The sequence below is a fragment of the Macaca thibetana genome, chromosome 7 (assembly GCF_024542745.1).
Source record: "Macaca thibetana thibetana isolate TM-01 chromosome 7, ASM2454274v1, whole genome shotgun sequence".
In the NCBI taxonomy this organism is placed as follows: Eukaryota; Metazoa; Chordata; class Mammalia; order Primates; family Cercopithecidae; genus Macaca; species Macaca thibetana.
In genome coordinates this window covers 13,490,664-13,513,917 of record NC_065584.1, presented here as the reverse complement: position 1 = coordinate 13,513,917, position 23,254 = coordinate 13,490,664, and the positions used below count along the sequence as shown (strand labels likewise).

Sequence of the window (23,254 nt, the reverse complement as noted above, 5' to 3'; positions counted from 1 at the left end):
CCCAAGCGGGTGGATCGCTTGAGCTCAGGAGTTCAAGATCAGCCGAGGTGACATGGTGAAACCCCGTCTCTACAAAAAATACAAAAATTAACTGGGCTTGGTGGCATACACCCTTAGTCCCAGCTACTTAGGGAGCTGAAGTAGGAGGATTGCTTGACCCCAGGAGGTCGAGGCTACAGTGAGCCATGTTCATGCTGCTGTGGGATAATTAAGGAATCAGAGAGACCGAGGGGTTGAGGAGGAATTAATTATTTAGGTGCACTAACCCAGTCAGATTAACATCCAAAGGACTGAGCCCTGAGCAAAGGGTCAAGCAACCTTTCGTGGGGCGGGGGGAGATTTGTGCAGGCAAAAGCATATTACAGAAGCGAGAAACAAAGCTATTCAGTTGAGACCTGCATTACATTATTTTTTACGTCTCAAAGAACAACATGTTTTGCGACTTGAGATTATCTGTTTAGTGACCTTGCAGCTACACAGCTAGAGAAACAGAGTCTTCACAATGCCTGGGAAAGGGAGAGATAAGACTCACTAGCCTCAGAAAGAAAAACAGGCAGTTAATTTTAAAGGACTCCAGCCCTTTCTCTTCCTCAGGGGGAATTGGGTTTTCTTACATACAATTGAGTTTTTGCTTACACAGTTTTTAATTTCTTTTAATTCCTGTTCCATTTCCCCCCTTTGGTGTGTTTTATAACAAAGGTGTTAATAGAAAGCACTACTATTTGCCACCTCTTCATGGAGCTGAGCTGCTGCTTCTCCTGGTAGTGACTAATATTTGGTTAATGCCATGAAATTTGTGGTAGTGTGCCGCGTTACTACTGCATCTATAGTTAAGTGAATACTCCTAATAAACAGGGGTAAAAAGCAAGGAAGGCTGAGGCAGATGTCAAAAATAAACCTACCAATGAGGGTTTTGAATCCTCCAAAGGTTGAGAACCATCTTCTAAACAAGGAATCCAGAGACCATCCGGCCCAAGTCTGAACTGGAACATGGGCCAACTTGCGCATTCTAGCTGTGATTATGCTTCTTTTATTTTTTTTTATAAACTGGATATCCTAAGAGTTCCCCTTGCTTCAGAGGAATTCAAAAGAGGGATGGCTTGATTGTTTCTAACACACATGCCCTTGCCCATTTAGCCGGCAGTTGCCGATGTGCCCATGCTCCACAGATTGAGTATAGGCCAGAGGGCGTTTTCCAAGCATTTGGAGCCTCTAGCTGATACCAAGAGTGGCTTAGAGGAGAGAATCGAGAGAAAGGGTTTGGATCTGCTAAGTAGGAGTCTTCTGGGTGTTTCTCCATAGAGTTTTGTTTTAGTCTCATCATAATACTGTTGCCCTAGGCAGGTTGTTTGTCCTGCTGCCTCTGTGAAAGCCTTTCCCCAACGGGCAATACAGTATTTTCCAATTATGGAGATTTTTAACAATCAAACACTAGCTAAGGCTGTTGGTTTACTGGCAGGGTTAGGCGAAGTGAAGTTATCTTGTGGCATTAATTTCTTAGCCTCCCATGGTCACTGGTCCCCTATATTAGTTCTTCCACATACATAGCATGAGGAAATTTCTAAGCTGCCAGCTAGGTTTTCAGCTAGTTGAGCAAATAAGTTTTTGGTTGATGGGAAAGCTCAGGCGCTGACTGATCAAAATGCTTGTAGAATGACTTATGGACTCGGAATTGCGGGGTTGGACACATTTGATTCCTTCTAGTCTTTTTGACAATTAGTAGTGGAACTCCAAGGCCTGCTCCTTGTCTATCAACTCGTAGTAGTGATGTCTGTCCTGTATACCAAAAAGGTAGCTCTGGCTTTAAGATAGTAAAATTTAAAGGATTGCATGTTCTTGTCTTACAGTTTGGTTTGGTTGACATACTACTTTGCAGAGCAGTCCTTCCTGAATATAAATATTGGAGCTGTGTTAGCGTTGACCACTGAATGTTACAGTCTGGGCATCCGATTTGTGGTTCTCTGTACTGATGTTTAGGGCTGCCCCTGCTAAACCTGTCTTGTATTAAACTATTGCAGACTGTTTCTGGTTGTATGTGTAGGTTTTTAACTTGGTTCCTGTACATTTATAGTAAGTACGGTACAGTAGAGTTTTGACTACGGTATTTCTTACCCAGGTAGTATGTACACAGTGTGGACATCTTTTAAAGAATTCTCACTTTGTAGCATAGGCAGAAATGGTAACAACATCAGTGTATGTAGTAGAAACATGCTTATACTACACATGAGCGTGCAAACCTCCCTCTGGGCATAGACATTTGCAGCATTTGCAATGACAACATAACAACAAAACAATCAGTATTGACAGAATTATAACTAGGCTTATAAATTGTATTCACATTTACTTATCCGGAGATGGTCCTCTTAGCTTCGGCTGTGCGTTGACTAGTCAGCTTCCAGGATGTGACTAGAGCAGAGCTTGCAGGATCCTCAAGCTTCAGCCATGCGTAGTCTGACCAGCCTCCGGTGTGGTCAGAGCAGGGCAATTGTCCTTCTTACCGGTAGTTGGGTTTTGCCGTAGGACTATTCAGATGGAGTGATCTGGGTCTTGTTGGTTAATCCACTGGTTATCGTCGGGAATCACTGCTGCCACTGGTTTCAGCCGGCTATGGTGAATCTAAGGTGTGACACCTGCAACTTTTAACAGCAGTGGAAGTAGACGTGATTACAATATGAGGCCTATCGTATGTGGGTCCTAGAGTGGTTGGATTCCATTTTTTAGCTTAAACAAAATGCTTAGGTTTGAAAGGGTGTGCTGGGTCTATTAGACTTATAGGCATTTTTCTATACCTAGCCATGCATTTTTACATAGCCATACTTAAAATCTGCATTTGCCTTCTTAAAGTTAGCTCCTCTAGTTTACAGAGATTACCTTTAATCTGTCTTATGATGGGGTAAGGTGGCCGATCGAATAAAATCTCACAGGGCGAATACCCAGTTTGTTTGGTGGAGGTGCACCAGATTCAGAGGAGGACCATGGGCAAGACCTGATCCTACCTTTGATGAGTTTCTTGACACAATTTTTTAGTAGCTGTTCGAGTGTCCAGTTCCTCCGTTCCACCTTCCCTGAACTCTGTGGTCTGTAGGCTGTGTGCAGTTTCCATTTGATCTTTAAAAGTTGAGTCAGCAGTTGTACAACTTCTGCCACAAATGCCCCAAATCTTGGTATGGTATCTTTTAGTAGCACCTTTGTCACCTCTCGTGCCTTTTCAGTTCTGGTGGAGAAGGCCTCAACCCACCCCGAGTAGGTGCAAACAAATACTAGCATAGACCGGTAACCTCCGGCTCGAGGCAACTCAGTAAAGTCTACAAGCAGGTTCTCACAAGGCACAGCTCCCACTTCTGGTATTCCTGGGGGTCAAGTAGGTCCTTGGATTATTCCAGGCACAGGATAGACATTGTTCACGAACAGCACGGGTGATGGCAGAGAGCCATGGCACATAGAAATGCCAACCTATCAAAGTTTCTAGGGCCGTCCTCCCAATGTGTGTTCCTCGATGGGTCTGCTTCACAAACCTTGGGGCTGTGGTTTCTGGGACAGCTAGCCTCCCGTCAGAGAACCACCACCATCCGTCTTTAATATATTTTTCTGTTTCCTGACCAAACCAAGCTTTTTCACTTGAAGAGTAATTGGGTACCTCTGAGAAAGGAGGCTCTATAAGGAGAGGCATTGCTAGAGTTCTTTCTTCAGGTAAAGCCTTGCACATTACTGCCTGCCAAGCCTCTTGGTCTGCCTTTTTGTTGCTCTGTGCCTCATAGCTTTTCCCGATTTGGTGTCCTTTGCAATGGATGACAGCCACCTTCTCTGGAGCCCATGTGGCTTCTAATAATTGCAAAATTTCCTCTTTTTTTTTTTTTTTTTCCTTTAGTAGTGAAAAGTCCTCTCTCTTTGTATATTGCCCCAAGGGTGTGCAGGGTTGCAAAAGCATATCTTGAATCAGTATATATGTTTACTTTCTTCCTCTTGGCCAATAACAGTGCTCTGGTTAATGCTATTAATTCAGCCTTTTGAGCGGAAGTCCCAGAAGGTAAGGCTTGAGCCTCGACTATCGAGTGTTGGGTCACTACTGCATACCCTGCATATCACACCCCATCTGTTATGAAACTGCTACCATCAGTATTCAACATATGGGCTCTCCAAGGGGTTGTCTCTGAGATCTTCCCGGCTCGAGAACACTTCGTACACCGTATTTATGCAACAATGGGGAAGGTGCTGTCAGCAGTGAGGCAACCTACCGTCCTTCCAATCGGGTTCTTCCACAGGCAGCAGGGTAGTTGAGTCCAAGTTATTTACAGTCTCCAGTGTTATCTGGGGATTTTCACACAGAAGCCCTTGATACTTTAGCATTCTAGAGCTGGACAGTGGTCGATGTCCTCTTTGCTCCATTAAGGTGACTACAGCACGTGGCACCCAAACTATTAACTTCTGACCTAGGGCTAGCTCGTTGGCACCTTCTATAAGGATTGCAGTAGCTGCCAATGCCCTGAGGCAGTGGGGCCAACCTAAGGCCACCAAGTCCAGTCTTTTGGATAAGTATGCTACCAGCCGATACCAAGAGCCCAACAACTGAGTTAAGACTTTGACTGCCATTCCCTTTCATTTATCCACATACAAAAAGAAGGGCTTTTTACATCTGGCAACCCTAGCACCGGGACTTGGATGAGGGCTTCCTTTATATCTTTGAAGGCCTTTTCCTGTTCCTTTTCCCATAGGAGGGGCTCTCTTTCTTTTCCTTTGGGAGCCTCAGATAAGGGCCTTGCTATAAGGAAGAAATTTGGAATCCAGATTTGGTAGAATCCAGATTCGGCTGAATCCTGCTGCACTTAGAAATTCCCTGACGTGCTGCGTTGTAACTGGGGTGGGCAGTGCACATGCAGCCTCCTTGCGTGCACTTCTAAGCCTGCGCTGGCCTGTATTCACCGTTTGGCTTGCACACAGGCAGCAGGGGAGTATTCCAGGAGGACTTGGATTTCACTATAATCCTATGTTCATAGAGTCGATTTAAATGTTTTGCTATGCCATCAATTGCGTCTCCGGGTAGGGGGGTATTGATGGACTTCTACTAGGGCAGCATGAGGGTTAAGCTCTACTAGCACCAGGGGTCTGTTTGCAGCAAGTCCAGGAGGGTTGTCCTCAGCCCATACACCTGGTACCTTGAAAAGCATTCCCCACATATTGTGTAGGTCCGGCTCTGGCAGCCTCCCGGTACACAGTTCAGAGAGCTGCCATTCCTCAGTTCTTGAGGCTGAGTCAATACCATTGCCTTAGACCTTCCAAACTACAGTGTCATATTCCCTTTAGGTGTAAAGGAAATTTGTGCAGTTTCTGGAGTAAGTCTCTCCCTAACAAAGGCACTGGACAATTTGGCATATATAGAAACTCATACTGCACTTCTTGTCCCCCAATAACACATCTCCTGGATTTGCAAAAAGGTCTCTTTTCTTTGGCCCCTGTAGCCCATATGATAGTAGCACAGTTCTTTGTGGGGGGGGGGGCGGGGGGGCTAATTGGGTGAGTTACCACAGAGAAATCAGCACCAGTATCGACCAAAAAATCCATTAATCGGCCCCCTACTTCCATAAAGACTATAGGCTCCCCAGGGCCTAAAAGGATGGATCCCTGTCTGTCTCAGTTCTCCAAATTCTCGCGCCCCGGTAAGCGGCTCAGATCAGGGTCTGCCTTTGAAGCACCACAACTAGCAACTGACCGCTGCACTCGGTTGTTAAACCATTGACCGTTCTCCTTATTCTTGTGACATTTATCCTTCTAGTGTCCTTTCCTTTTGCACTGTGCACATTAGTCTCTCTCTAGCCTCAGCCAGCTTTCAAACTCCTGTCCAGACTAGCCTTTTCCACGACTGTGTTCACGCCTGCGTCCATGCCCCCTTGCAAAGCCAGCTTCTCTTCCTATAAGGGCTGCTGCTAGTAAATTTCTCTGTGGTAACTCACCCAGTTAGTGCCCCCCCACACACACACAAAGAACTTTGTGGGCTACAGGGACCAAAGAAAAGAGACCTTTTTGCAAATCCAGGAGATGTGTTATTGGGGGACAAGAAGTGCAGCATGAGTTTCTATATATGCCAAATTGTCCTTTCTTAAGCCTCCGATCAACTTTCTTCTTTGCCTCCTTGTGGGCGGCAAGCCACCCAGGTGCCGAGGCAAGAGATCGAGGGCATGAGCTGTTCCAGTATAATAAAATATATAAAATAAGAATAGTTATACTAGGTATAGATCATAGATATGATTATATATGAATATCATTAATCATTAGTTTGTAGCAATTACTCTTTATTCCAATATTATAATAATCCTTGCTCTACAATTATAACCTAGGAGAAACCAGGCCATACAGAGATAGGAGCTGAGGGGACATAGTGAGAAGTGATCAGAAGACCGGAGTGCGAGCCTTCTGTTATGCCCGGGCAGGGCCACCAGAGGGCTCCTTGGTCTAGCGGTAACGCCAGCGTCTGGGAAGATGCCGGTTGCCAAGCTGACCTTGGTCTAGAGGTAGCATCAGTGTCAAGGAAAAACACCCGCTACTTAGCAGACCGGGAAAGGGAGTCTCCCTTTCCCCCGAGGAGTTCAGAGAAGACTCTACTCCACCTCCTGTGGAGGGCCTGACTCGCGCACAGTTGTCCAGAGGCCTAACCGTCTCCCTGTGATGCTGTGCTTCAGTGGTCACGCTCCTAGTCTGTCTTCATGTTCCATCCTGTACACCTGGCTCTGCCTTTTAGGTAACAGTAGCAAATTAGTGAAAGTACTAAAAGTCTCTGATATGCAGAAATAATGGCGTAGGCTGTGTCCTCTCTCTCTCTCTCTCTCTCTCTCTCTCCCTGTCTCTCCGTCTCGGCTGCCAAACAGGGAAGGGCCCCCTGTCCAGTGGATATGTGACTCATGTGACCTTGTCAATCACTGGAAATAACTCATACTCCTTACCCTGCAACTTTTCCTTGTATCCAATAAATATCAGGGCAGCCTGGCATTCGGGGCCACTACCGGTCTCCGTGTCTTGGTGGTAGTGGTCCCCTGGGCCCAGCTGTCTTTTCTTTTATCTCTTTGTCTTGTGTCTTTATTCCTACAATCTTTTGTCTCTGCACCCAGGGAGAAAACCCACCAACCCTGTGGGGCTGGACCCTACACCTCCTGATCTCAGTTAATGTACACCTTGGTAGCCACTTTAATAAGCTGAGTAGCATTCATGCCTGTGGAACTTCTAACTTCTGCAGTTGATGCCTGATATCTCCTTGGGCCTGTCTTAGAAATGCTGTATCCACCATGCACTGATTTTCAGCAGCCTTAGGGTTAAATGGAGTGTACAACCAAAATGCCTCACAAAGTCTTTCTTAAAACTCGTTGGTGCTTTTTTCTGCACCCTGGAGCGCCTCTGAGATTTTTTTATATTGGTTGCCTTTTTCTTTTACCATCCTTTAGCCTTTTTAGAAGTGCTTCTCAGCACTTTTGTAGGTGCTGAAGCTGGACTGCATCATCTGGGTCCTAATGGGGGTGCTCTTATCCTCTTACGAGGCATAAGCATAACTTGGGCATGGCTAGACCTGAGACGGCCTGCCTGACTTTTCCAGCCTTTCAGTTTAACTTCCCGGAGCTCTGACTTCTCCTTCTCTGGTGAGTCTAGGAGCCTGTATCTCTTTGAACTTAACTCCTTAGGGGCAGTTAGCCTTGGTAAAGGGGGGTAGATTGGAATGTAGTGAGGAGGGATCTCTGTTCCCTTCTGTGGTTCTTGCAAAACCAGTTTTCTCTTTCCTGAAACTTTTCTTTTGTCTCCATAGCTGCCCATTATCCCTCCATAGCTTCATCCCATAATCACCTCTAAATCCTTTTTACAAAATTTTATCATGCACTTCAAAGGAGTTGGTTTTGATGCTTTTCCTCCCATTTCCTCCCTTGTGACATACTTTCAGTCTCACTTTCAATCTCAGGTCCACCAGACCGGGTCCTGGGAGTTTCGGACACTGCTCAGCCAGGAACGTGCCTTCCCTTCTCACAGCCTGCTGCGGTCATGGAGCTGGTCCTATCAGCTGTATACAACGTCCTAGGTCTGATTTCCCCCACACTCGCCTGGGAGCACACAGCCCACACTAAGGGATCTGTGCCTCCCTACATCATTCCCTTCATTGGCCTCTCCCGAGACCATCTCTTTCACACACCTCGCCTGCCCCAGGACTCCTCATCAGATGAAATGAGCCTCTCTTGCATCCCAGGTGAGCCTACTTAGGCTCCCATGTTCACACGCAGACACCTCTCCTACCCCAGGACTCCTCATCAGATGAAACGAGCCTCTCTCGATCCTGGTTAGGTCCACATTCACACACATACACCACTCCCAGTTGGGGTGACAAGCCACTCTTGCCACCCTGCCAGCAAGCTCTTCCTTGCTGCACTTGCCACTCTATCGGCCCATTTTTACCACCAGTGAACCACTTTCACTTGTTAGGGGGACACGAGGTTCATAAAAATTGGCAGTCCACTCCTGCCACCCCCAGCCACTCTGGGTTGGATTAGTGGTTGGTCCCTGGTCCCCTATGAGATGGCTTTCCTGCCTTGGGCCTTTTCTCCTTACCATGGTCCCTGAAGTGCTGGTATCATCCTGCAGCCCCACCTCTGGTTCCGTTGCACTGCCAGGCAGGGCACCAGGACACGGGGAGAGCCAGTCTCCATCCAGGTGAAGCTCCCCCACGGCACACCTTGGATGCCAGGTCTCCCCTAGCCCCGGGGCCCTAGTCCCGCAGGCAAAGGAGACAGTAAATCTGCCAACTCCAAACCCCATGCGGGCTGTGGGATAATTAAGGAATCAGAGAGACCAAGGGGTTGAGGAGTTATTTAATTATTTAGGTGCACTGACCCAAACAGATTAACATCCGAAGGACTGAGCCTCGAACAAAGAGTTAAGCTAACTTTTAAGCATTTTGTGGGGTAGGGGGAGATCTGTTCAGGGGAAGCATATTATGGAAGCAAGAAACAAAGACAGTTATTCAACTGAGACATGCATTACATTATTTCTTACTTTTCAAGGAACAACATGTTTTGCGACTTGAGATTATCTGTGTAGTGACCTTGCAGCTGCACAGCTAGAGAAACAGAGTCTTCACAATTCTTGGGAAAAGGAGAGATAAGGTTCACTAGCCTCAGAAAGAAAAACAGGAAGTTAATTTTGAAAGACTCCAGCCCTTTCTCTTCCTCAGGGGGAATTGGGTTTTCTTACATACAGCTGAGTTTTTGCTTATACAGTTTTTAATTTCTTTTAATTCCTGTTCCAATGCCACTATACTCAGCCTGGGTGACAAAGCAAGACCCTGTGTGGGAAAAAAAAAAAAAAGTAATCAAGATCAAGAAACCCTGTAAGGTCTCCCATCCCAGCACTTTGGGAGGCTGAGACAGGCTGATCACGAGGTCAGGAGATCGAGACCATTCTGGCTAACATGGTGAAACCCCGTCTCTACTAAAAAATACAAAAAACTAGCCGGGCGAGGTGGCAGGCGCCTGTAGTCCCAGCTACTCAGGAGGCTGAGGCAGGAGAATGGTGTAAACCCGGGAGGCGGAGCTTGCAGTGAGCTGAGATCCGGCCACTGCACTCCAGCCTGGGCGACAGAGCGAAGACTCCATCTCAAAAAAAAAAAAAAAAAAAAAAAAAAGAAACCCCGTAATGAGTCCCAGTTTCCAAGGGACCCATACAGAAGCCTCCATTGCCAGTGGCTGGAGTGGGAGTACTTATGAATGTGTTGATCGCCTTTCCAAAAAGACTTAAGGGTAGATGTGGGCTGAGGGGAACCAAGAATGCCTATGGAGATGTTGGAATAGTTGAGCTCATAAAATTCCCCAGCAAGAAAATGGCTCATCTAGCTAGGTAGGGCATCTAGAAGGGTGGGGGAAGCAGATTGCCTGGAGTCAGGTCTGAGCTTTGTAAACGTGAGCTGTGTGACTCATAAAATTGGAATGGTTGAGCTCATAAAATGCCCCAGCAAGAAAATGGCTCATCTAGCTAGGTAGGGCATCTAGAAGGGTGGGGGAAGCAGATTGCCTGGAGTCAGGTCTGAGCTCTGTAAACAGCTGTGTGACTCTGGCATATTACTTACTCTTCCTGCATCTGTTTCCTCATCTGTAAAATGAGATTAACATTGTTGAGAAGATCAAACGTAAATGCATGTAAAGTTCTCGCTGCAGTGCCTGGCGCATGGTGAGCTCAATTGACCTTAGCAATTCGTTTTGTCATCACACATTTCCTTCTAAGCATACACATACCTTTCATATAGTATAAATACGAAAAGGTGACAAGTTGGGGGAAAACACATTTCAGCAAAATGTCCCACAGTGTTAAGTAGTTGTTTTAAGGTGATAGAATTGAGTTTAATTTTTTCTTTTCAATATTTCAATTTTAATGTGATTATTTTAATTATATATATTGTAGGGAGGTATAATTAATGTACAATAAAATGCAGAGTGCAGCTTTTCAGTTCAGTGAACTTTAATATTTCTATTTCATCATGTAAGTAATGTACAAAACAAGATAAAGAACATTTCCATCACCCCAGAAAATTCATTCATCCCCATTTCCAGTTAGTTTTTATCCCTACCCAGAACACGATTATATTTTAATTTAAAAATTAATTGGCAACTATTTCTTAAATGGGAACCATTTTGGTATTTTCATTTATTGTAAAAGTGACTTATGCCTGAGGCATTGTAATTCATCTAGCACCAAAAAACATACATATGTATAAGCATTCTACATGGGTGATATAGTTTGGATATTTTTCCCTACCCAAATCTCATAGTTGAATTGTAATCCCCAATGCTGGAGTTGGGGCCTGGTGGGAGGTGTTTGGATCATGGGGGCAGATAGCTCATGAATGGCTTGGGCCATCCCCTTCGTGATAATGAGCTCTCACTCTGAGTTCATGTGAGATCTGGTGGTTTAAAAGTGTGTGGCACCTCCCCCCCAACTCTCTCTGACTCTTGCTTTCACCATCTCATGTGCCTGCCCGCCTTCCACCTTCTGCCATGATTGTAAGCTTCCTGAGGCCTACCTAGAAGCTGAGCGGATGCCAGCACCATGCTTCTTATAAAGCCTGCAGAACTGTGAGCCAATTAAACCTCTTCTTTAAATAAATTACCCAGTCTCAGATATTTCTTTATAGCAATACAAGAATGGCCTAATATAATGAGGTCTTCCTTTACCACTGTTTTGTAAGTTACCTCTTTCACTCAACAATACCTAATGAACCATTCCCCATTGCCAAAAAATATAAATCTGTAACCAGGGACGGATCCAGGCTATTTAGGGACCTGAAATGTACAAAATTGGTCGAGCAGACAGCTGAAAAAAAGAGAGTTATGATAGAAAATACCAGTAACACTACTATGTCACCCCAAACCAGGGGAAGTATGGCAGAGGGAAGCCAGATTGGAAAGCAATTACAAGGCAACAGCCCTAATCAATTACTCTTAGAAGAACTTACTTTTGCAAGTAATAATAATAATAACAACAAAAATGTGACCAATGGCTAGAGCTGCTCTTAGGGTCTTGGAAGGAGCCAGTGTAAGCGAGGGTCCCTGAACTCAGGCTTCTTTTGCTTCGAGGTAAACCCATTTCTGCTTCTATCATCAGTGGCTACATAAAATTATTTACATAGGGGTATAAAATTTTATTTATTCAATTTTTGTTACTTCACACTTTTGCTGTGTCAACCTAAATAACAGAGAAAAGCCCTGACATTTATTTGAGAATACAGCACTGCAGTGGGAAAATTCATGCCATAGTAAACTATGTACATATTCAAGGATGTAAAGGAAGACAAAGGTTTTTAAAGGAAAAATGAAGACAGTTATGTAATTGTTTTGAAGCCAGATTGGAAAGCTATTAAAAGACAACAGCCTGAATCATTTACTCTTAGAAGAACTTACTTATACAAATAATAATAATAACATGTTTGGCTATAAGAATTAATAGCAAGGGTGACAACAGTCTGAGGTTGGGCAGGTAGTTTCTGGGAAGATGTGCTCACTGAAGTATTTTTTGTGTAAGGTTGTGATGGCCTTTGTGCAAGATTGCAATTTTTGCAGATGATGGTTTTGTCCTCAGGCATACAAAAGCATGAAAACCCTCTCTTCATGGATTTCCCTAGCTCTATTTGTCAGAGTTTGGGTGTCTTTTTTTTAAAACACAAGCAACTCCATTTTGACTCTGACTGCTTTTATAGCTGTCATCAAAAACACTGTGATCATCATTCATGTGCAGCTATTTGTGCACATCTCTGATTCTTTTCTTGTGATGAATTCCAAGAAGTAAAATTTCTAAACCAAATAAGCTTTCACTACATGCTGTCAAATTGCTGACCAGAAAGTATGGGTTAGAACACGCCATACCAAGCAGTGAATGAGGATCACTATTCCTTGCCTCATGCAAACACCGCGTGTTCCAGCTATTTGCTTCCTGAGGCAGATCATAAGGATGCAGTCACTCAGCTCTGTTTCATGCTCTGCTGTGAACCCTCAAGGATAGAAAGCTGATGACTCTACTCCCCTGGCTTCCCCATACACCAGTTCTGCAAATGACCTGAATTGTGCCAAGCCGACTCCCCTGTGCAAGGATGTGAAGGTGGGAGGAACACAGGGGCTGTGCTTCTGCTTCTACTGCCAAGCATTGTAGTAGGGACTTGGTTTTCTGCAGTAGCAGAAGCACAGTCCCAGGATCCATTTCTTACCTTACTATGTGAGGTATCATTTTACTGGCATAGATGCCCCAGAGCCAACGGGTGTGGCAGTGGCTTCTCGATATCCCAGATTCATGATCATGGCACTGGCTGAAGCATTCTTGGTGGCCCACTTCTAGGGTGGGGCCATTCCTGGAACATCAGCCTAGACCCTCCTCCTCCAATCCTGGAACGATCTTATAGTCACCTAATTCCCTGTGTCAAAACCCACTCTGCTTAAGTTGGCCAGAGTGACTTCTGTTATCTGCAGCTGAACTCTGACTAACAGATGCATGTGACACACATACAAAATGTCACCTCCTTTAAATAATTCTTTTTCTATTAGTAAGATTGACCATCTTTTTAAGTGTCTATTAGTCATGTGTAATTCAGTCTTGGGGAGCTGTCTCTTCTAGTATTTGGAGCTCCTTGTTAAAGGCAGTTCCTTTTCAAAATTGATTCATAAGAAAAACTCTCTTTGAGTTGGGGATACTAATCGTGCAAAGGTATTATTTTGTTTGGTTTGTTTTCCCTTCAGTAGGTCGCTTGTCTCTTAAACTTCATGATAAATCCATTTTTAACCGAGAGGGACTTTGTTCATGGTGTTTGTTTGTTTGTTTTGGTGATTTTGTTATTTTTATTTTTAGATACAGGGCTTTCCTCTGTTGGCTAGGCTGGAGTGCAGTGGTTGGGTCATGGCTCACTGCAGCTGTTAAGGGATAGAGGTCCCGATCCATATCCCAAGAGAAGGTTCTTGGATATCACTCAAGAAAGAATTTGAGGTGAATCCATAAAGCAAGAGCAAGTTTATTAACAAAGTAACGGAATAAAAGAATGGCTATTCCGTAGCAGCTTGAGCTGCTTGAATGATAATACTTATAGTTATTTCTTGATTACATGCTAAACAAGTGGTGGATTATTCATGAGTTTTTGAGGAAAGGGGTGGGCAGTTCCTGGAACTGAGAGTTCCTCCCCCTTTCAGACCATATAGGGTAACTTCCTGATGTTGCCATGGCATTTATAAATGGTCATGGTGCTGCTGGGAGTGTCTTTTAGCGTGCTAATACATTATAATTAGTATATAATGAGCAATGAGGACGACTAGAGGTCACTCTCATCAGCATCTTGGTTTTTGTGGGTTTGGGCTGTCTTCTTTACTGCATGCTATTTTATCAGCAAGGTCTTTGTGAACTGTATCTTGTGCCTATCTCCTAGCTTATCCCATGACTAAGAATGCATAACCTCCTGGGAATGCAGCCTAGTAGGTCTGAGCCTTATTTTACCCAGCTCTTATTCAAGATGGAGTCACTCTGGTTCAAATGCTTCTGACACATTTTCCCCCTCCCTTTTACAAGGGAACCCTTAATCCTAAGGGTTGTAGAAGTATGTAGATCCATCTTCTGCAACTTCTTCAGACTGAATAGGGGCGATGATATTCCTGCCTAACTATTGGGGTCTCTTGTATTCAGGGTAGAGTGCAGCTCAGTCAGAAAGTGTCAGTATGGCAAGGACCATTCGTAACTCTTGAGTTCTGACAAAAGGTAATATCTGGAAGATTAGTAAGTGTTCAATTTAAGAAAACATTGAGTAAGCTCATGCTACATTTCTATACAAAGAGTACAACAGCAACATATTCCACAGCAGTAAAGTAAAATAAGCAAAATTATCCTAAGTAAACTAATTAAGAAGGCTTTCCAGGAACTGGGCAATTGTTGGAACCAAGCTGATATGGGGGTCTCTAGCCGATTCCAATATGTGCCCAGAATTAGAATATTGATCCAGATTTTTACATTACCCATCCCTCTTGTTTCTTCTGAGCTTAAGCCAGAGATCACTGATTGGTTCACAGGAATAAGCAGGGTCAGTCTAAATTGCAGGAAAAAACTCAAAAACAACTGATGAGACTAGAATTTAATAACAGGTGTACCATCGTTTTTGAAACGTAATTTTTCTGTCTCCAGTCCTCATTTTAATTTAAAACAAATCATAATTACGACAGATTTGGTTTATTATACCTGGCCTGATTATTTGCATAAAGTGCAGCAAGAATGATTATTTTTCACACAGGCTTTTTAAATTGGCTTTGGTGGAACTTGGTTCCATAAAAAGAATCTCAGATAAGACATTTTTAAAGCTGAGGCCAGCCATGGGTTGGTAGCAGATACCTATGAGTTTGGGTAAATTCCTGTCCTTAAGAGGTTTCAAGATAACTTGGGGCTCTTGGGCCTGTCAGAAAGTGACATTCTTTGGTCTGGAACCCTGTACAGTGACTGTGTAGGCAAGGTATGAGGCTAGTTTTCCCAAGGGGCTTTTATTGTCTCTATAAGTCAAGTTTGATTCCTTAAAGGAAAGCATCTCATTACAGTCAAAGCCTTGGTAAAATAACCAGTGTCTCCAATTGTGTCCAGTTGCAAAATAAAATGGATTATTATTGTACTTATGCAGATAACTATATTACCATAAATTAAGAATATGCAGTTTCCAAATTCTGGAGAAATCAGGTAGAGAGAAGCAAATATACTCCAAATTTTGTTTACAGGGGTATACTTTACTCAATTATCAAAAGTTGTAAATAGCTCAAAATAAAAGGTTTTTTTGGCTCTGTAAAAGAACAGCAAAAAGTCTAAAAGATTGGTTCAGACTTCTATTAGTTTAGTTCATGCAGTTAATTCCTGTTCTGTTTGATGCTCATGAACATTTCAGCTCTCTAGGAGCATCCTGAAAGATTTTCTCTATTCTAATGTCACAATGTCCAAAGTTATCAGAAACCTGCATTCAAGAGCGTCTGTCAAAGTCCTATAGCTGATTAAGGGTCACCTTTTAAAGAGGATCAAAACAAGATAACAATTGCCTGTGGATGACAAAAAGTTTTAGGACAGCCGCTATTATAGCCACAATTGGCTAGGAATTGCAGTTACTTCTATGGCATACAACAATTTTGCATAACAATTATAACTATTAATAGCATACACTAAGTCATATCATGATTATAGGAGTTTCCCATAATTTTAGAACATATACCAATAACTTAGTTATACCAATACAGCCCAAGGAAAGCCACTCAACCATTTCATATTTAACCATGGTTCCTATATGATTTTTATACCAAATAAGCCAAATAAGTCATTTTTGGACTTCAGGAGACCTAATATCTAAAAGATTAATTAGGAGGTCAGAAGAAGACATAATTTATAATTTGATTTTGGAAATTTTGTCAAATATCAAAGATTTAAACCATTTGATATTATAAAATCAAATCCCAGGTCACCATAAGTCATTAGCCAAAACAATAACTCAAAATTTTTTAAAAGACAAAACCTTTACTCATTAATAGAGGGAAGATTTAGCTTTCCAGACAATCTGTCTCTTTCCTTTCACTTCTTTTGTCTACAGTTTATTCAAAAGGCAGACAAAATCTTTTTTTTTTTTTTTTTTTTAATATAACATGAAAATCAGCTGGGTGCGGTGGCTCACACATGTAATCCCAGCACTTTGGGAGGCTGAGGCAGGTAGATCATCTCAGGTCGGAAGTTCGAGACCAGCCTGACCAACATAGTGAAACCCCGTCTCTACTAAAAATACAAAAAAATTAGCCAGGCGTGGTGGCAAGCGCCTGTAATCCCAGCTACTCAGGAGGCTGAGGCAGAAGAATCACTGGAACCCAGGCAGCAGAGGTTGCAGTGGGCCAAGATTGCACCACTGCACTCCAGCCTGGGTGACACAGTGAGACTGTGTCTCAAAAAAAAAAAAAAAAAAGAAAAAAGAAAAAGAAAATCTTGTTTAAGAGAGAAAGCCAGATTTCACCCTTTGCATTAGTGTACTATTGATGTCAAACTCAATTCTTAATAAAACCTGCTGGGCGTAGTGGCTCACATCTGTAATCCCAGCACTTTGGGAGGCCGAGGCAGGCGGATCACGAGGTCAGGAGTTCAAGACCAGCCTGATCAACATGGTGAAACCCCGTCTCTACTAAAAATGCAAAAATTAGCCAGGGGCAGTGGCGCACGCTTATAATCCCCGCTACTCAGGAGGCTGTGGCAGGAGAATTGCTTGAACCCAGGAGGCAGAGGTTACAGTGAGCCGAGATTGCACCACTGCACTCCAGCGTGGGTGACAGAGCGAGACTACATCTCAAACAAAACAAAACAAAAACAAACAAAAAAAACCTTATAGACCAATCAATCAGTTTGACTATAAGGTGAGATTCTCATAAACCTTTTATAACCCTTTACAAATTTTTGTTAAAGAGAAGATCAGTGCTCTAAGAAAAACCTTGTTGTGCTTTTATTCCAATGTTCAATTTACAGAAAAACTGAAGAATACCTGATATGGTTTAGCTGTGTCCCCACCCAAATCTCATCTTGAATTGTAGCTCCCATAATTCCCGTGTGTTGTGGGAAGGACCCAGTGGGAGATCATTGAATCATGGGAGTGATTTCCCCCATACTGTTCTCGTGGTAGTGAGTAAGTCCCATAAGATCTGATGGTTTCATGAGGGGTTTCCCTTTCCACTTGACTTTTCATTTGCTCTTTGCCTGCCACCATGTAAGATGTACCTTTTGCCTTCCACCATGATTGTGAGACCTCCCCAGTCACATGGAACTCTGAGTCCATTAAACCTCTTTTTTTTTTGAAATGGAGTCTTGCTCTATTGCCAGGCTGGAGTGCAGTGGTGCAGTCTTGGCTCACTGCAACCTCCGCCTCCTGGGTTCAAGCAGTTCTCCTGCGCCAGCCTCCCAAGTAGCTGGGACTACAGGCACACACCACCATACCTAGCTAACTTTTGTGTTTTTAGTAGAGATGGGGTTTCACCATGTTGGCCAGGATGGTCTTGATCTCTTGACCTTATGATCCTCCCGCCTCAGCCTCCCAAAGTGCTGGGATTACAGGCGTGAGCCACCACACCCAGCCCTCTTTTTCTTTATAAATTACCCAGTCTTGGGTATGTCTTTATCAGCAGCATGAGAATGGACTAAAATGATACCCCGTTCACTTTAGCCAGTATGTTCACACAGAATATTTTTTATAAGATTAATCTTCCACAAACCTTTCACAATTTGCTCAAACTTTCAGCTTTTTCCTATACAACTTAAAACAATCCTTTAATTCTTTAATTTAGGCAAAAAAAAAAAAAAAAAAAATCCACATTCCCATGCCTTCTTATAACCTTTTATCAAAAACACATTTTACTTTCCTTACATACCTTGCATGTAAAACTGTTTTTCCAGTAGTCTCAAGTACATGTTATACTGTTAACTCTTAGGAACTTTTTAATTTTTGGCGAAAAACCTGGTAAGTAAGGGTCAGATACAAAAAAGTTCCTCTTCAAAGGTTTGGCTTGTTCAGCATCCTTGTTCTTTGTTCCCTACCTCCAAGGCCAGACTAACTTCCTTATCCTTCGTGCCTCCCTGTCTTGGTTCCAGTAAACAACTTTCCCACCAGTCCTTATCTACAAAACCCACATCTGATACCCACTCTGTAAATTACCCCTCCCGTTGCAATGGCTCTTCCCACTAAAACTGCCCTTCCTGCCAGTGTAACTACATTCCTGCACCTTTCAAGCTAGCCAGTCGGGTTCAGCTTAGATTGTGCAGTCCAACTCTCCAGTCAGTGGAGGCAGGACACAGTAGCAGGGACAAGCTGTGTTAGGAATAAAAACCCCCTTCCCTCCTTTGTTCCGTGTGCTCTCATGGCTACCAGACCTGCGAGCAGCACCCCTTCTGCAAAACTAACTTTGCTTTGCTGAGAAATCTTTTGTTCAAGTGCTTGTTTTCTTTGTGACCCCGAGCTTTACTTCCAACAGTAAGCAGTTTTAATTACGTACTAGGTATGGAGCCTAGGACACTAGACAGAAGTGTGTATAGGGTCTGACTTCAGCATAGCCAGGGGACATGGCTAACTCCACCAAATGTCCCAAGGCCTTACCTAGAATCAAATGGCTCCAAAGTAGGTAAGTGAAAATTTTTCAAAAATCAAAGAAGCAGGCCGGGCGCGGTGGCTCAAGCCTGTAATCCCAGCACTTTGGGAGGCCGAGACGGGCGGATCACGAGGTCAGGAGATCAAGACCATCCTGGCTAACACGGTGAAACCCCGTCTCTACTAAAAAGTACAGAAAACTAGCCGGGCGAGGTGGCGGGCGCCTGTAGTCCCAGCTACTCAGGAGGCTGAGGCAGGAGAATGGCGGGAACCCGGGAGGCGGAGCTTGCAGTGAGCTGAGATCTGGCCACTGCACTCCAGCCTGGGCGACAGAGCGAGACTCCGTCTCAAAAAAAAAAAAAAAAAAAAATCAAAGAAGCAGTTTATGACCTTAAAGTGTTTAGCAAACCTAATATCTGACCTGCCTAATTTAGACCAAATGTCTATTTTGTAGACGTTCTTATTTTACCAATAATCTTTAAAACTATCTTTATTTCCCAAAGATTACTTAAGTCACGTGAACTAAGAGGCCTTACATTTTTACTTTTCTGACAACATATTTTATTTAAGTCAATTAATCAGAGCTTTTTCATATAAACATTACACATGCAACACATATAAATACAGAGACAGACAGAAGAAGATCCAGTAGTTGTAAGATTTTTTATTGCCAGTTTCTTAATTGGATTATGGGCTTCTGGGTCCTGTCCCCTCGGTGGCAGAAACTAAGAGAAAGTACTGCCACGTGATTACAAGGTTGAGCTCCCAAGGACATAAAACGAGGGAAACCTCATCCCGTTTTTTTGTTTGTTTGTTTCAGGGACCTCCCACCAGGAGTTAATGTTAGGCCTCTGAGCTCAAGCTAAGCCCAAGCTGCTGCTTTGCTCTTACTTCATTCCGGATTTGGCTTGAAGTCTTCCTCGTGCGAGGTCCAAGCACCCTTTCTTGGAGTCTGATTGGGACCCCTTTCCAGTAATACACTCCTGGTGAACCACGAAAGAACGATATTGAGGAGACCCCTTATCCAAAGGAAATAGACTGCAACACCAATTGGCTGACTTTGGGTAAGTGGTGGGGTACATTTTACCTGGGTAAAGGATGAGATTGGGTTAGAAGCCCAACTTAGGGGAGTTAGAGTCGCTCCTCAGACAGAGAGGGTTAAAGACCCCTCTTAATAAAAGGCAAGCATGCTTGACGAAACTTGGGTTTGAGGCCCAATTTAGGAAGGTTAGAATCCTTCCTAAGATTGAGGGAGTCAGAGATCCCTCTCAGTAAAGTCTCTCTTGGTTAAAAATGGATTTGGCACTATGAGGTATTAACTGCTATTCTCTTTGGGTTAATTTGCCTTGCACTCTTTGCTGATGGATGTGGGTGGCAGGATTAAGCATGTAGAGGATCATGGGGCATGGGGAGCTTTTTTCTCCCTAAAGGGGGAAACTTGAGAGCTGATCCCTTCAGGATGACAGGGGGCCGCCTGAATTTTTGAGTCAGTGTTGCTGCAATGAGATGTCAGCTCGAGTCATAGGAAATGGGGAAGGAGTTGCCACAGATGCCCTCCTGTAGGAATCTCAGTCTACCAGCTTTATCCCACCCCCACCACACCGCTTGGCTCAACCTTCTAAATTGTCAGTATGAAGGCACATGTCCCTGATGGAGTCTGTATTGTACCCACATTGTCAGAAAAGGGGCACAGTGTATGATAGGAGATAAGGGACTGCACTTCTGGTATCTGGGCCTCAGTTGGTTTGTTTCAAAATGCAACAGTAGTATTAGGTCACTCTCAGGGGTCCCCAGCACTAGGTTATAATTGACTGGGTGGCACAGGTTCATGCTGGCCTCCTGCTCTGGGGTGGCACAGGTTCATGCTGGCCTCCTGCTCTTCACAGATGTCTCCTGGCTCAGGCTCCTGGATCCAGCAGGTACAGGCTCAGGACCGCCTATTTCCAAAGTCCACTGCCTGTGCCCTGCCTGTTGGCCCCAGAGCTCTCACAGCCTGAGTTAAGTTTCATTTCTCTGGGTGCTCCTCCCTTGCTGTCCCAGGGCCCAGTCAATAATGTGCTTCTCCCCAACACACCCTTGCTGGGCCTTCCCACCTCTACAGCGGGGCCAGCTGGGGCAGGACAGCAGAGACAATCCTTTTTGTTGTTTTTAATTTGGATAAAATACACATAAAATTTACCATCTTGATAATTTTAATGATACAATTCAGTAGAATTATGTACATATACATTGTGCAACCATCACTGCCATCCATTTCCAGAACTCTTAATCTTGTAAAATTGAAACTCTGTACCCCTTAAACAACAACTCCCCATTCCATGCTCTCCCCAGCCCCTGGCAACCACCATTCTACTTTCTGTCTCCATGGATATATCTGTTCCAGGTACCTCATATCACTGGGATCATACAGCATTTGTCTTTTTGTGACAAACGTATTTCACTTAGCAGAATGTCTTCCAGGTGAATCCTTGCTATAGAATATGTCAGAATTTCCTTTCTTGCGAAGGCTGAATAATTGTATATATTATATTTTGTTTATTCATTTGTCTATTGATGGATGCTTGAGCTGCTTCCATCTCCTAGCTATTGTGAATAATGCTGCTATGAACATGCGTGTATAAATATCTCTTCAAGGCTATGCTTTCCATTACTTAGGGCATTTATCCAAAAGTGGGTGTATGGGATTATAGAATTCTATTTTTAATTTTTTGACAAACTGTCATATTGTTTTTCATAGCAGCTGTACCATTTTACATTTCTACCAACAGTGCACAAGGGTTGCAATTTCTCCACATCCTTCCCAACACGTGTTGCTTTCAGATTTTTTGGTTGTAGCCATCCTAATGTATGTAAGTTGATTTTGATTTTCATTTCTCTAATGATGAATGATGTTAACCATCTTTTCATATGCTTGTTGGCTGTTTGTATATCTTCTTTAAGAAATATCTATTTGAGTTTTTTTGCCCATTTTTAATTGAGTTTTTTTGTTGTTGTTGAGTTGTAGTTCTGGATATTAACTTCTTATCAGATATATGATTTATAGATATTTTCTCCCATTTTGCAGGTTGCCTTTTCACTCTGTTGATTGTGTCCTTTGATGCACAAAGGCACACTTAAAAAAAATTTAGAGACAGGATCTCACTCTGTTGCCCAGGCTGGAGTGCAGTGTCATGATCATAGCTCACTGCAGCCTAGATTCCTAGGCTCAAGCAATACTCCAATTTCAGCCTCACAAGTAGCTGGGACTGCAGGTATACGTGACAGCACTTGGCTGATTTTTAGAGACTTTTTTAGAGATGAGGGTCTTGCTATGTTGCCCAGGCTGGTCTGGAACTCCTGGCCTCAAGTGATTGTCTTGTCTTAACCTCCCAAGTAACTGGGATTACAGGTGCCAGCCACCATTCTGAGCCTTAGGCATACTCTTTATCCATACATCTTTTTATGAAATACTCAGTGTCTCCTTGATCTCCGGTTTGGGCCTAGCATTAAGGGAGGCACCAATGAATGACTCCTGACTCATGTTAGTCAGTTTTACATTTCTGTAAAGGAATACCTGAAGCTGGGTAATTTATAAAGAAAAGAGGTTTATTGGGCATGATTCTGTAGGTTTTACAAGCATTGCACCAACATCTGCTCAGCTTCTGGTGAGGCCTCAGGAAGCTTTTATTCATGGCAGAAATTGAAGGGGGAGCAAGTGTGTCATATGGCAAGAGAGGGAGCAGGAGTGAGAGGAGGAAGTGCCAGCCTCCTTTAAACAACCAGCTCTTGCATGAACACACAGAGTGAGAATTCATTCATTACCACAGGGAGGGCACCAAGCCACAATGAGGGATTTTCCCCCATGACCCAAGCACCTCCCACCAGGCTCCACCACCACCATTGAAGATCACATTTCAACATGAGATTTGGAGGGAACAAACATCCAAACCATAGCAGTCCTTGACTTTAGAGAGCTCTGAATCCAGCAGAGGAGACAGAGAACAACATTGCATTGTGGGAACTTCTGTGGCAGAAGGAATATAGTGGACTCACATTTGAGACCATAGGTGGGGGTGTAGTTGTCAAGCGAGACTGGGAATGTGTGATCAGGGAAGTCTTCCTGGAGAATATATCAGCTGGTGAGGTCCTGAAAATTTTCCTGGATCTGGCATGCAAAGGATCAGAGGCCTAAAAGAGCAGGGAATGACTTCTGTTTGTCCCCCAGGAGAGAAGCATAGCTGGATATTGGCAGCAATAAGTTTAGGGAGAGGCAGAAGCCAGTTCATGGAGGACTTGCTTATCCTGTGGGCCATACAAGGCTGTTGAGGGGTTTTAAGCAGATGGGTAGGTCAACACCATGACTTTTCCCTGTACCACAGCAGCCAATAGATATGTCTCCATTCAGTGTTTTATATTCCTGATGCCTGGGTTGCTTCCATCTCTTAGCTATTGTGAATAATGCTGCTACGAACAAGGATGTATAAATATCTCTTCAAGACTATGCTTTCAGCCGGGCATGGTGGCTCACACCTGTAATCCCAGTACTTTGGGAGGCCAAGATGGGTGGATCATGAGGTCATGGGTTTAAGACCAGCTTGACCAACATGGTGAAACCCCATCTCTACTAAAAACACAAAAATTAGCCGGGCATGT

At 43.7% G+C, this 23,254-nt stretch overlaps 2 protein-coding genes across 9 annotated transcripts in view; one reads left to right on the top strand and one right to left on the bottom strand.

Annotated features, from left to right (window-relative positions):
• DDX24 (DEAD-box helicase 24) overlaps positions 1-23,254 on the bottom strand; it is a 463,245-nt gene that overhangs the window by 33,014 nt on the left and 406,977 nt on the right. The window lies entirely within an intron of this gene.
• The window catches only part of IFI27 (interferon alpha inducible protein 27), a 420,724-nt gene that overhangs the window by 372,707 nt on the left and 24,763 nt on the right, over positions 1-23,254 (top strand). The window lies entirely within an intron of this gene.